Raw genomic sequence first — 16,270 nt, forward strand, 5'->3', positions numbered from 1 at the left:
ATGCCTCTAGTATATATATGTTGAGGGGATAGGAGGGGTGCCTCAAGGGGAGGAGGGATTCATCCACCTTGCGCTGGCCCTAGGGATGGAGAAGTTGGTGATAGCGAAACTGTAGACATCTTGAAGTATGTGACCTTGTAGGTTCGGTAAAACATAAACATGAACAAAACCCTTTTCGATCAAAGACTAATAGCGGAACCGTGGACATCTTTCTTATTGATCCCTATGAATACATGAATGACATTCGAGTGAACCTTTGGTTATCATGTGCTATTCCCTTTTCTTAGTGATACTATACAAAGCCACACGTGAGATATATTGGTATCCCATTGTGTCATTCTCATGCTCACTACACTGGTCTCCTCGTTACTGGTTTTGTTCTTCTTTCTCGTTGACATGTTACGGCATCCCTATGACCATGTGTCTGGCCAGACGATGATGTATGATGTCACACCGAGAGGGCGCTAAGAATATCTCTCCATCATTGGAGCATCAAATCCCACTCTTGAACTATCTAGACTCTTGTCAAACTTTTCGGCGAAGCTGTAAGTTGTCATTATGATCACCGTGTTACAAATGACATTTGAGAAATGCCAAAGTCCATCGTACGGTAGTAGGTGACTATGGTACTCTCATGGTCCAAGGAAGTAAAGCATATGTTAACTCTCCGTGTTATAATGATTGACTTGTGATGATAGTATCACAAAGTATAATAAACAAGTTGGGTTAATTCAATATGATCATTGTTCCAATGTCATACTCTAAAAGTTGTCTTGGGACTATTGTTACACTTAACAATATCCCAAGATCCAAAACAAGATCACAAACAACACTTGAGCTAGTCCTGGAGGCAAGTGTATGGATCATGTTTTACCATTTATCATTCCATACGTGCATATGAGTTTTCCACTAAATCACGTATTCCAAGATCACAACAATTATAGCATTGAGTATAAACTTATTAATTGGGGAAATGGAAATAAATAATACAATAATATGGCCTCTAGGGCATATTTCTAAGAGACTCCCACTTGCGCTAGAGTCGATAATCTAGTTAGCACGTTTTACTTTTACACCAATGGAAATCTGGTGTAGTCCATGCTTTGCTTGTGCTATAACACTTGTCCAATCGAATCAAACAAGTTTGTATCCATGTGTATCATTTGTATTTCAATGCACCTATCATGCTTTCACACAAAATTCATAATTTGTGTGAAACTAGATTTGCATATATTGAATCACCCGCAGGATCTCTGATTCCTTAGACTCGGCTATGGAACCACTATTAAGAACAAGTTTCATTGGCACGGTCATCTAGAGACCATACCAAGTTCACAAATGAACTTTTGATTCATCACCTTCCATTGTTGCTTCTAAAGCGACAATATACTCAACCTCCTCTATAGAATTTGATATAGTAATTTGTTTCGACCAACTCGAACTTATTGTACCACCAATTAATACAAATCCTTTTAATTTTTAAATCGAGAATGGCTTGCAGTACGATGGAGACTTTATCGATGTAACTTATGATGATCATGTATTGATGTAATTCCTTACACCAATCTCTTCGTTTTCTCCGTTTGTGAGAAACATGTTATCTTTCTTATTTCAATACTTAACGACAATTTCACTGTTGTCATGTGATCAACAATTTGATCACCCACGTAACTTTACCCACAACTTACTTGTAGTACTGAACATATCTTGTTGTTTACATACCATGGAATATTCCATGTGACTTCAACAAGAAACACTTCTTGATGTTTTACCATATACTAACCTGCTTTAGTATTTTGTCAATATGTATTTGTCTAACCCTGGTTAGGCACTACTATCTCCATCATTATTGTGCTGGTAAGGCTATATTGCCTAAGTGCTTTACTAGAAAACTGATTTCAATAAAGTCTTATTTTTTAAAAAAATATACAATTTCGAATCAACGATGTGTCATGCACACATTGTTTAGAACTATTACCATGCTCCCACTTACTTTCTTGTAATCACAAGTATCTTTACTTTCCTCGATGAAATCAATTTATTTGATCATTTCATCAAAACAAAAATTCCAAGTACAATATGCTTGCCTCAGTCCATTATATGATCTCATCAAATTTGCACACTTACTGACATCCTTTGATCGACAAAACTACCTTGGATTGTATCATATATACAATCGTGGTTCCATTTCCATCTCATGGGAATCCTATTTGTCAACCATCTATTATATCTCATAATTGAAATATGTACTAATTGCTAATTTAACCTGAATTGACTTTATACATTGCTATGATGAGATAATCTCATCATAGTCAATCCCTTGATCCCCCAATCTCATCATAATTGAAATATGTCTGCCAGTTTTTGCACGTGCTTCAACTCCATCTGGATTGCTAGCCGGGATAGAGCTCGGATTTTAGCCTTATTGGCCTCTATTCCTTTGTGGGAGATGATGAATCCGAGCAGTTTACCCGCGGGAACTCCGAATATTCAAATACACACTTGTACGGATTGAGCCGTATGTCATGCTCCCGGATATTATCGAAGGTTTGTCGGAGGTCGTCTACCAACTGGCTGACTTGTTTGGTTTTAATGACCACATCGTCCACGTATGCCTTGACTGTTATGCCGATTTGATTTTTTGGACATGTCTCAATCGTGCACTAATATATGGCGCCTGCATTTTTTAACTCGGAGGGCATTGTATTAAAGCAGAATGGCCCATAGGGAGCGATGAAGGTCGTAGCGGCTTGGTCATATTCCTTCATTTTGATTTGATGGTATTCGGAGTAGGCATCAAGGAAGCACATTGAGTCGTGTTTGGCAGTGGCATCAATGATCTGGTCTATGGAGGTAAGGGAAAGGGATCCTTAGGGCGGGCTTTGTTTAAGTCTTTGAATTTGACACACAACCACCGGGATTTATCCTTCTTTAGCACCATGACCAAATTTGCCAACCACTCAGGGTGTTTGATATCTCAGATGAATCTGACTTCAAGTGATTTTGCTAGTTCAGTACCCATGGCTTGACGTTTGGGTTCGGAAAATCTGTGTAACGCCTATTTGACTAGTTTGAAGCCTGCAATTATGTCCATGCTATGCTCGGCCGGTTTTTGTGAGATTCCTCGCATATCTCAGGGGTGCCAACAGAATATGTCCCAGTTTTCACGCAAAAATGTGTGTAATGTGTCATCAACCGCATAGTCCAGCTCGGTTCCAATTTACGCTATTTTGTTAGGGTCTATTAGATGTACGTGAAATTTGACTATTTCGTCGGTTGGTTTAAAGGATGTGGACTTAGGCCTTTTTCTCAGGATTACATCATCCTTATCTACCGTCGAGCGAAGTGCGGTTAATTCTTCGTTCGCGAGGGCTTCAGATAGTGCCTCGAGGGCATGCAATGTCGTTTTGTTTTCGGCCTGAAGAGATCTATCCCGGTCACTTGAAAGTGTAAGGACATCGTTGGGTCGTGACATCTTGAGCTTCATGTACCCGTAATGCGGTATGGGCTGAATTCTTGTGAAGGCCTCATGCCCCAAAAGGGCGTGATAACAGTTGCAAAAGGGTACAATATGAAGACAAGTTCTTCGGACCTATAGTTCTTGGGGGTACCGAATACCACGTTGAGAGAAACTCGTCCTATGCATCACACCTCTCTTCCGGGGATAATCCCTCGAAAGGTTGCGTTGCTTTGTTCGACAAGAGATCCGTCGAACTACATTTTATCCAAAGTATCCTCATAAATGAGGTTTAAGACATTTCGTCGGCCATTAGTACCTTGTGGAGCCTAAATCCGTCTATAATGGGGTTGAGGACCAAAGCGGCAGGGATTCGGCTAGAGCAGATTCTTGGCTGGTCTTCCTCGCCGAAAGTTATGGGTATGTATGTCCATGAGTTCGTCGCTGCCACCTGGAATACTTGGTCGAGCTCTCGAAGAGCTCTCTTCCTCGGATTGTTTGAGGAGAACGTCTCATAGATTGTTAAGATTTCGAGATTATTATCTAGCGGTGTTGATAAATGTTTGTTGGATGACGAGACCCCGAGGATAGCCTATCCACTTTTTGCTACTTGCATAATGACCCATCAAGCTCGAAGGCTATAGGTCGAGCTAGTGTTCGGCAATGTGGAGTGTATGGGACATGGATTGTCCAATAGTTCATCAAGGACGGTTCTGGATCCTTCGAGGGGTTTATTCTTTTCTCGGTGGGCCCGTGTTCGACCCACCGATGATACGTCCATTTTGCATCATGCTTTCATGTTGATATTTATTGCTTTATGGTTGTTATATTACTTTGTGGTACCATATTCATGCCTTTTCTCTCTTATTTTGCAAGGTTTATTTGAAGAGGGAGAATTCAGGCAGCTGGAATTCTGGACTGGAAAAGGAGCAAATCTTAGTCCACTATTCTGCACATCTCCAAATGCCCTGAAAAGCTACGTGGATTTTTTGGGATTGTGTAAAAAATATTGGGCGAAAGAAGTACAGAGGGGGGCCACCAGGGCTCCACAAGCCCTTCCACCGCCACCCCCTGGTGGCGGAGGGCAAGCTTGTGGGCTGCCTGACGGCCCACTAGCCCCCCTATTTTTCTATATGAAGGGTTTTGGTCCAGAAAAAAATCATTCGGGAGCTTTTTCGTGGTTTTGCCGCCGCCACGAGGCGGAACTTGAGCAGATCCAATCTAGAGCTCCGGCAGGACGATCCTGTCGGGGAAACATCCCTCCCGGAGGGGGAAATCGTCGCCATCGTCATCACCAACACTCCTCTCGTCGGAGGGGAGGCATCTTGATGAACATCTTCATCTGCACCATCTCCTCTCCAATCCCTAGTTCATCTCTTCTAACCAATCTTCGTCTCGCAACTCCGATTGGTACTTGTAAGGTTGCTAGTAGTGTTGATTACTCTTTGTAGTTGATGCTAGTTGGATTACTTGGTGGAAGAGTTTATGTTCAGATCCTTGATGCTATTCATTACACCTCTGATCATGATTATGATTATGCTTTGTGAGTATTTACTTTTGTTCCCGAGGACATGGGATAAGTCATGTGAATTTGATATTCGTTCGGTATTTTGATATGTTGTATGTTGTCTTTTCCTCTAGTGGTGTTATGTGAACGTCGACTACATAACACTTCACCATATTTGGGCCTAGAGGAAGGCATTGGGAAGTAGTAAGTAGATGATGGGTTGCTGGAGTGACAGAAGCTTAAACCCCAGTCTATGCGTTGCTTCGTGAGGGGCTGATTTGGATCCACTAGTTTAATGCTATGGTTAGACTTTGTCTTAATTCTTCTTTTGTAGTTGCGGATGCTTGTGATAGAGGTTAATCATAAGTGGTATGCTTGTCCAAGTAAGCAGTACCCAAGCGCCGGTCCACCCACATATCAAACTATCAAAGTAACGAACGTGAATCATATGAACATGATGAAACTAGCATGACAAAAATTCCCGTGTGTCCTCGGGAGCGGTTTTCCTCCTATAAGACTTTGTTCAGGCTTGTCCCTTGCTACAAAAGGGATTGGGCCACTTGCTGCACCGTTGCTACTACTTGTTACTTGTTACTTTTTGCTTGCTACGTTTCACCTCGCTACACAATCACTTGTTACCGCTACTTTCAGTGCTTGCAGTTATTACCTTGCTGAAATCCGTTTATCACAGCCTTCTGCTCCTCGTTGGGTTCGACAGTCTTACTTATCGAAAGGACTACGATTGATCCCCTATACTTGTGGGTCATCAAGACTCTTTTCTGACGCCGTTGCCGGGGAGTGAAGCGCCTTTGGTAAGTGGAAATTGGTAAGGAAACATTTTTATACTGTGCTGAAATTTATTGTCACTTGTCACTATGGAAACTGTTCCTTTGAGGAGTTTGTTCGGGGTATCTTCACCATGAACGGAAGCACGAGGAGTTGTTCCTCAACCAGAGGTAGCTACTGAAAATATCTTTTATGAAATTCCTTCGGGTATGCTTGAGAAATTGTTGGCTAATCCTTTTACAGGAGATGGATCTTCACATCCAGACTTGCATCTGATCTATGTAGATGAAGTTTGTGGTTTATTTAAGCTTGCAGGTTTGCCCGAGGATGAGGTAAAGAAGAAAGTATTTCCTTTATCTTTGAAGGATAAGGCGTTGACATGGTATAGGTTATGTGATGATACTGGATCATGGGACTACAATCGGTTGAAATTGGAATTTCAGCAAAAGTTATATCCTATGCATTTAGTACATCGTGATTAAAACTTTATTTATAACTTTTGGCCTCATGACAGGGAAAGCATAGCTCAAGCTTGGGGGAGGCTTAAATCAATGCTATATTCATGCCCCAATAATGAGCTCTCGAGAGAAATCATCACTCAAAATTTTTATGCTCGGCTTTCTCATGAAGATCGTACCATGCTCGACACTTCTTGTACCGGTTCTTTTATGAAGAAGGATATTGACCGCAAGTGGAATTTATTGGAAAGAATCAAACGTAACTCTGAAGATTGGGAGCTGGAGGAAGGTAAGGAGTCAGGTATGAATTTCCAGTTTGGTTGCGTTAAATCTTTTGTTGAGACAAACACTTTTAGAGATTTTAGCGCTAAGTATGGACTTGACTCTGAGATAGTAGCTTCTCTATGTGAATCTTTTGCTGCTCATGTTGATCTTCCCAAAGAGAAGTTGTTTAAATATCATCCTCCTGTAGAAAGCAACATAGCCAAAACCAATCTAGTTGAGGAGAAAGTCATTGCTTTTAGTGATCCTGTTGTTCCTTGTGCTTACACTGAGAGACCACCATACCCTGCTAGGATAAAGGATTATTCTAAAGCTCCAACTATGATACGTAGGGGTTACATTAGACCACTTGCACCCCCTGAGGAGATTAGAGTTGAACCTAGTGTTGCTATTATCAAAGATCTCTTAGTCGAAGACATAGATGGGCATGCTATCAAATTCTGTGAGGACTCCGCTAGAATTGCTAAACCTCATGCGAAAGACAAATACAGACCTGTAGTTGGCCTGTCCGTTGTTTCTGTCAAGATAGGAGATCACTATTACCATGGTTTATGTGATATGGGAGCTAGTGTTAGTGCAATACCCCGTTCCTTATATGATGAAATCAAAGATGAGATTGCACCTGCTGAGTTAGAACCCATTGATGTCACCATTACGCTAGCTAATAGAGACACTATCTGCCTTGTGGGAATTGTGAGAGACATAGAAGTCATGTGTGGTAAGACGAAGTATCCTACTGATTTCCTCGTCCTTGGTACTACACAAGATAGCTTTTGTCCCATCATATTTGGTAGACCCTTTCTCAACACCGTCAATGCTCACATTGATTGCATTAAGCAGACCGTCACTGTTAGTTTCGAGGGTGTGTCTCATGAATTTAACTTCTCCAAGTTTGGAAGACAACCCCATGAAAGAGAGTCGTCTGGTAGGGATGAAATCATTGCTCTTGCCTCTATTGCCATACCTCCTACGGATCCTTTAGAGCAATATCTGCTTGAGCATGAAAATGATATGCATATGGAGGAGAGAGATGAGATAGATAAAATTGTCTTAGAACAATATCCTATTCTCAAGAATAATCTGCCTGTTGAACTGTTTGGGGATCCTCCCCACCAAAGGGTGATCCTGTGTTCGAGCTTAAACAGTTGCCTGATACTCTTAAGTATGCCTATCTTGATGAGAAGGAGATATATCCTGTCATTATTAGTGCCCTCCTCTCAGAGCACGAAGAGAAGAAGTTACTAAAGACTCTGAGGAAGCACCGTGCTGCTATTGGATATACTCTTGATGATCTTAAGGGTATTAGTCCCACTCTATGTCAGCACAAGATTAAAACCGATCCTGACTTTAAACCAGTTGCTGATCATCAAAGGAGATTAAGTCCTAAGATGAAAGAAGTCGTTAGAAAAGAAATATTAAAGCTTCTAGAAGAAGGAATCATTTATCCTGTTGCTCATAGTGATTGGGTAAGTCCAGTACATTGCGTACCTAAGAAAGGAGGTATCACCGTCGTTCCTAATGATAAGGATGAACTAATCCCACAAAGGATTATTACCGGCTATAGGATGGTGATAGACTTCCGGAAACTGAACAAGGCAACCAGGAAATATCATTATCCTTTGCCGTTTATCGACCAAATGCTAGAAAGGCTATCAAAACACACACACTTGTGCTTTCTAGATGGTTATTCAGGTTTCTCGCAAATACCTGTTGCACAATCTGATCAGGAGAAAACCACTTTCACCTGCCCCTTCGATACCTTTGCCTATAGACGTATGCCTTTTGGCTTATGCAATGCGCCTGCCACCTTTCAAAGATGTATGATGGCTATATTCTCTGACTTTTGTGAAAAGATTGTCGAGGTTTTCATGGATGACTTCTCCGTTTATGGGTCTTCCTTTGACGATTGCCTCGGCAACCTTGATCGAGTCTTACAGAGATGCGAAGATACCAACCTCGTTTTAAATTGGGAGAAGTGCCACTTTATGGTTAATGAAGGTATCGTTTTAGGACACAAAATTTCTGAAAGAGGCATTGAAGTTGATAAGGCTAAGGTTGATGCAATTGAGAAAATGCCTTGCCCCACAGATATCAGAGGTATACGAAGTTTCCTAGGTCATGCTGGTTTCTATAGAAGGTTCATTAAATACTTCTCTAAGATTTCTAGGCCTCTTACAACCTCTTGCAGAAGGATGTTCCTTTTGTTTTCGATGAGGATTGTGAGGAAGCCTTTGAAATACTTAAGAAGGCTTTGATAACCGCACCTATTGTTCAACCACCTGACTGGAACTTGCCCTTTGAAATCATGTGCGACGCTAGTGATTATGCTGTTGGTGATGTTTTAGGACAAATAGTTGACAAGAAGTTGAATGTTATTCACTACCCTAGTAAAACTCTAGACAGTGCCCAAAAAAACTATGCCACTACGGAGAAGGAATTTATAGTAGTCGTGTTTGCATGTGAAAAGTTCAGATCTTATATAGTTGACTCCAAAGTCACTATTCACTCTGATCATGCTGCTATTAAGTACCTCATGAAGAAGAAGGACGCTAAGCCTAGACTGATCAGATGGGTTCTCCTGCTACATGAATTTGGTTTGCACGTCGTTGACCGAAAGGGTGCTGATAACCCTCTAGCAGATAACTTGTCTAGGCTAGAGAATGTCCTTGATGACCCACTACCTATTGATGACAGCTTTCCTGATGAGCAATTAAATGTCATCCGCACTTCACATAGTGCACCGTGGTATGCCGATTATGCAAACTATATCGTAGCCAAATACATACCACCCAGTTTCACCTATCGTCAAAAGAAGAAATTCTTCTTTGATTTGAGACACTACTTTTGGGATGATCCTCACCTTTATAAGGAAGGAGTAGATGGTGTTATTAGACGTTGTGTGCCTGAACATGAACATGGGCAGATCCTGCAAAAGTGTCATTTCGAAGCCTACGGAGGACACCACGCTAGAGATAGAACTGCCCATAAGGTATTGCAATCAGGTTTCTATTGGCCCACTCTCTTCAAGGATGCTCGTAAGTTTGTCTTGTCTTGTGACGAATGCCAAAGAATAGGGAATATCAGTAAGCGTCAAGAAATGCCTATGAACTATTCACTTGTCATTGAACCATTTGATGTCTGGGGCTTTGATTATATGGACCCTTCCCGAGTTCCAATGGGTACACTCACATCTTAGTTGCTGTGGATTATGTCACTAAGTGGGTAGAAGCTATCCCCACTAAAAATGCTGATCACCACACCTCTATTAAGATGCTTAAATAAGTCATATTCCCAAGATTTGGAGTCCCTAGATATCTGATGACTGATGGCGGTTCACACTTCATTCATGGTGTTTTCCGCAAGATGCTCGCTAAGTATGATGTCAACCATAGAGTTGCATCTCCTTATCATCCTCAGTCTAGTGGTCAAGTGGAGTTGAGTAATAGGGAGATCAAATTGATCCTACAAAAGACCGTCAATAGATCTTGAAAGAATTGGTCTAGCAAACTTGACGATGCACTATGGGCTTATAGGACTGCTTATAAGAATCCCATGGGCATGTCACCATATAAAATGGTTTACGGTAAGGCCTGTCATTTACCTCTTGAGCTGGAACACAAAGCTTATTGGGCAACCAAAGAGCTCAACTTTGATTTCAAACTTGCCGGTGAGAAGCGGTTGTTTGATATCAGCTCGTTAGATGAATGGAGAGCCCAGGCATATGAGAATGCCAAGTTGTTCAAGGAAAAGGTTAAGAGATGGCACGACAAACGAATACAGAAACGAGAGTTCAATGTAGGTGATTATGTCTTGATATACAATTCTCGTTTGAGATTCTTTGCAGGCAAGCTTCTCTCTAAATGGGAAGGTCCTTATGTTATCGAGGAAGTATATCGTTCCGGTGCCATTAAAATCAATAACACGGAAGGAAATTTTCCTAGAGTGGTAAATGGGCAAAGAATCAAGTATTACATCTCTGGTACTCCCATAAATGTTGAGACCAATATCATCAATGTCATAACTCCAGAGGAGTACATAAGGGATGTTTATCAGCCTGTTTCAGACCCTGAAAATGAAGAGGTATCTGTTTCGGTAAGAAATTGGACTCCGATGCTTTTCCAATAGGAAATTTCCTCCGTTTTGGATTTTTTGGAAAATTAGAAAAATAAAAAGCAGTCCGGAGAGCGCACGAGGCGGCCACAAGCCCTGCCACCGCCCTACCCCCTGGTGGTGGAGGGCAAGCTTGTGGGCACCTCGTGTGCCTCCGGGACTCCGTTTTCTTGCGTAGCACTCCTTCTGGTCCAGAAAAAATCAATATATGTTCGCCCGAAGGTTTTGATCTCCGTATCGCGCAGTTTTCCTCTGTTTTCGTTTCGAGCCTGTTTCTGTGGCAGATCTAGATCATCATGACTTCCCCAAACGCTCCTAAGGACAAGATCTTCGAGAAGGTCATCAAACCCTACGTCACGAAAGTGATGAAACACCCTCAATCTATCAAGATGAGCGAGGGGATGCTGCACATCCGTGATGTTGAGGGGCCTAAGAAGACCGGAAGCATGGAGACGAAGGTCGAAGCAATGGAGCAACAAGTCTTCAAGTGTCAAGGGATGGTGGAGCGTGGACTCAACGCCAACCACATGATGATCACGGAGTTCACTAGCAATCACAAGATGGATGCCATTGACATTGGGAAACACCTCTCCAGGCTCTATGATATGGTTGATCAACTTCAGGGCCAGATCTATGACCTGCAGAACCAAAACTGTGAGTATGAGTACAGATTTAAATCAATAAGGTTGGCTGCAGATTTGAGGATTCCGGCAACTCGTTCATCCTGCCATGATGGAGCACCTATGCATTGGAAGACGGAGGATCAGACTACTCCAACAACTCCACCACCATCACCACCGAAGGAAGACAACTAAGCATTGGTATGGGCAATCCCCTTGGCTTCTGCCAAGCTTGGGGGAGTTGCCCTGGTATCGTATCACCTTTATATCTTTTGCTTTTACCTTTGTTTTAGTTCTTTCCTTTTCAGTTTTTATTTCTTCTCTTAGAGGAATAAATCTTTAGTGTTTAGTTTGAGTCTTTTGCTTTTGTCTCTCCCCCGATGTATTCGAGCTTACGAGTTATATAATAAAGAGTATCTTAGTCAATGGCTTTGCTTTGTGCCATGATCAAAAGTATGAAAAGAACGATAGCATGAAAGATCATGAGATGATCTTATGGAAAGTGATAACTTCACTTATGACACATATGATGATTGAAACTTGTTGAGAATAAAACAACATAGACCTCAGTCATTGTTGCAATTAATAAGAAGTAATAAGGAAAGAGAGGTTCACATATAAATATATCATCTTAGACACTTTTTACAATTGTGAGCACTCACCAAACTATTACATGCTTAGGAGTAGATGTTGGACAAGGAAGACAACATAATGAATTGTGTTTGCTTGGTTCCAAACAATGTTATATGATTAGAGATCCCTTAGCATGTGACAATTGCTTCCACCTCATATTAGCCAAAACTCCCACACCAAGTAGAGATACTACTTGTGCATCCATAAACCTTCAACCCAGTTTTGCCATGAGAGTCCACCATACCTACCTATGGATTGAATAAGATCCTTCAAGTAAGTTGTCATCGGTGCAAGCAATAAAAAATTGCTTTCTAATATGTATGATCTATTAGTGTGTGGAAAATAAGCTTTGTACGAACCTGTGATGAGGAAGGCATAAAAGCGACAGACTGCATAATAAAGATCTTTATCACAGGAAGCAATATAAAGTGACGTTCCTCCGCACTAAGAGGACACGCATTCAAACCTCAAAAGCGCATGACAACCTCTGCTTCCCTCTGCGAAGGGCCTATCTTGTACCTTTACTTTTTGCCCTTGTAAGAGTCATGCTGATCTTCACCAATTCTCTATTTTTGCCTTTGTCTTGGCTATCGTCACATGTCTGGGAAAGATCTATATTCATATATCAACTTGGAGTTGAGTACTTATGCTTTATTATTGTTGACTTTACCCTTGAGGTAAATCGTTGGGAGGCAAAACTATAAGCCCCTATCTTCCTCTGTGTCCAGCTGAAACTTTGACACCATGAGTACCACGTGAGTTGTAACAATTATGGAAAACAAAAGAGACGATTGAGTATGTGGATTTGCCTTACAAGCTCTTATTTGACTCTTTCTGATGTTGTGATAAATTGCAATTGCTTCAATGACTATGGACTATTGTTGGTTACTTCTCGGTAAGGTTTTTGCTTCATGCTTTGCTTTGTGAAGGAATTGTTACTTTCTCATAAGAATCTTTATGATGTATTGCTCTCCTGTGTGTGATCATGATGCCCTCATGTCCGTATTATGTTTTATCGACACCTTCGTCCCTAAACGTGTGGACATGTTTATGGAACTTGGTTTTCGCTTGAGGACAAGCGAGGTCTAAGCTTGGGGGAGTTGATACGTCCATTTTGCATCATGCTTTCATGTTGATATTTATTGCTTCATGGGCTGTTATATTACTTTGTGGTACCATATTCATGCCTTTTCTCTCTTATTTTTGCAAGGTTTATTTGAAGATGGAGAATTCAGGCAGCTGGGATTCTGGACTAGAAAAGGAGCAAATCTTAGTCCACTATTCTGCACATCTCCAAATGCCCTGAAAATTTACGTGGATTTTTTTGGGATTATATAAAAAATATTGGGCGAAAGAAGTACCAGAGGGGGGCCACCAGGGCTCCACAAGCCGTGCCACCGCCACCCCTATGGTGGCGGAGGGCAAGCTTGTGGGCTGCCTGACGGCCCACTGCCCCCCCTCTTTTGCTATATGAAGGGTTTTGGTCCAGAAAAAAAAATCATTCGAGAGCTTTTTCGTGGTTTCGCCGCCGCCACGAGGCGGAACTTGAGCAGATCCAATCTAGAGCTCCGGCACGACGATCCTGCTGGGGAAACTTCCCTCTCGGAGGGGGAAATCATCGCCATCGTCATCAACAACACTCCTCTAGTCGGAGGGGAGGCATCTTGATCAACATCTTCATCAGCACCATCTCCTCTCCAATCCCTAGTTCATCTCTTGTAACCAATCTTCGTCTCGCAACTCCGATTGGTACTTGTAAGGTTGCTAGTAGTGTTGATTACTCTTTGTAGTTGATGCTAGTTGGATTACTTGGTGGAAGAGTTTATGTTCAGATCCTTGATGCTATTCATTACACCTCTGATCATGATTATGATTATGCTTTGTGAGTAGTTACTTTTGTTCCTGAGGACATGGGATAAGTCATGCTGATAATAGTCATGTGAATTTGATATTCGTTCGGTATTTTGATATGCTGCATGTTGTCTTTTCCTCTAGTGGTGTTATGTGAACGTCGAATACATAACACTTCACCATATTTGGGCCTAGAGGAAGGCATTGGGAAGTAGTAAGTAGATGATGGGTTGCTGGAGTGACAGAAGCTTAAACCCCAGTCTATGCGTTGCTTCGTGAGGGGCTGATTTGGCTCCACTAGTTTAATGCTATGGTTAGACTTTGTCTTAATTCTTCTTTTGTAGTTGCGGATGCTTGCGATAGAGGTTAATCATAAGTGGGATGCTTGTCCAAGTAAGGGCAGTACCCAAGCGCCGGTCCACCCACATATCAAACTATCAAAGTAACGAACGTGAATCATATGAACATGATGAGACTAGCATGACAGAAATTCCCGTGTGTCCTCGGGAGCGTTTTTCCTCCTATAAGACTTTGTTCAAGCTTGTCCCTTGCTACAAAAGGGATTGAGCCACTTGCTGCACCGTTGCTACTACTTGTTACTTGTTACTTTTTGCTTGCTACGTTTCACCTTGCTACACAATCACTTGTTACCGCTACTTTCAGTGCTTGCAGTTATTACCTTGCTGAAATCCGTTTATCAGAGCCTTCTGCTCCTCGTTGGGTTCGACACTCTTACTTATAGAAAGGACTACGATTGATCCCCTATACTTGATAGAGGCGAAGTTGTCCCTGTCTTTCGATGAGATCGTGGGTATCGTTTAGATGGAGTAGACTTTGACGATCCGACTACGAACGTGTGAGGACGTCGCGCCTTAGCAATCGCTAAACCAACTCCGAGAGGTTATTGATCACGCCGGAGCACGATCAACCTGACCACGAGGGTCTGTTTCCTGCACGCAAACGAAGAACAAGCAAGAAACCAAGATTGCAATCAGGATATTGCGAATATAAGAGAAAAGCTTTATTGATGAAGGTGGGGTTCTGTGACGTCTTTGTCTGGTCGTAGAACACAAACGAAGAACGCGAAGTTGCAGCTATGGCGAACTTGAAATCTAAACAAAACCCAAGTCTAAACGGTGCCCTAAGGGCTGTATATATGAGGGAAAAGAGAGGCAATTTCGTAACCCTTGGGGAAGGGTTCCGAAAACAGCCCTAGTCTCGGTTTCCCCACACATACGGACTCTAAAAATAGCCTATATTATGGTATTTCGAAATTACATGGGCCTGGCCCAAAAATAAGGTGGCGCAACACCTATAATAGCCTATGGACGAAATTAATAAAGTGGGGTCTTGAATATTTCGTCCAAAGTCTTCATGCTCTCCTTATGGTGGCTTTAAAGTGCGGAAATCACCAAGGGAAGCTCCATTGTTCTCTCCCGCGCGTGCCCCTTATTTGTCATGCTTCATCCCGCTCCAACGGATATCCTTCTTGTCCATGCTAGGTCCTTCATTCATGAGAACAACAAAAGTATCTAACTTAGGCAGCATCATATGTTCATGAACATTAGAAGTATTCCCAATAAACGAAAGTACCTGGTAATTCAATTGGCGTGCACGAGCTCTAGTAACTGGTCCAGTATGTATAGCAGCTGGTGCTGTGGGTGTAGCAATGGTATTGATGTCCTCATCATCCTCCCCTTCTTGAACTGAAGTCGTCCTCGACGGAAGCTCATCTTCCTCACCCAAATATGGCTTCAAATCTGCAATGTTAAAAGTGGGACTAACCCCAAAATCTGCAGGCAGCTCAAGTCGATATGCGTTATCATTTATTTTTTCTAACACTTTGAAAGGACCACCAGCACGCGGCATTAGCTTTGACTTACGCAAATCCGGAAACCTATCCTTACGCAAATGCAACCAAACAAGATCTCCAGGTGCAAAGACAACATGTTTTCTACCCTTATCTCCAGCAAGTTTATATCTAGCATTCATGCGCTCAATGTTTTCCTTAGTTAACTCATGCATCTTCAATATCAATTCAGCACGTTCTTTAGCATCAAAATTAACCTTCTCCGAAGATGGAATAGGTAACAAATCAATAGGTGCACGAGGTAGGAAACCATACACAATTTCAAAAGGGCACATCTTTGTAGTAGAATGCAGCGAACGATTATAAGCAAATTCAATATGAGGCAAGCATTCTTCCCACAGTTCTAGATTGTTCTTCAAAACAGCCCTAAGCATAGTAGACAAAGATCTATTGACTACTTCAGTTTGTCCATCAGTTTGGGGGTGACATGTAGTACTAAAAAGCAATTTTGTCCCCAACTTAGCCCATAAACATCGCCAAAAGTGGCTAAGAAATTTAGCATCACGATCTGAAACAATCGTATTTGGCACACCATGTAAGCGAATAATTTCACGAAAGAACAAATCAGCCACATTAGCGGCATCATCACTTTTATGACATGGTATAAAGTGTGCCATTTTTGAAAATCTATCCACGACAACAAATATGCTATCCCTCCCCTTCTTTGTTCGAGGTAAACCTAAAACAAAGTCCATA

The sequence above is a fragment of the Hordeum vulgare genome, chromosome 2H (assembly GCF_904849725.1).
Source record: "Hordeum vulgare subsp. vulgare chromosome 2H, MorexV3_pseudomolecules_assembly, whole genome shotgun sequence".
Taxonomy (NCBI): Eukaryota; Viridiplantae; Streptophyta; class Magnoliopsida; order Poales; family Poaceae; genus Hordeum; species Hordeum vulgare.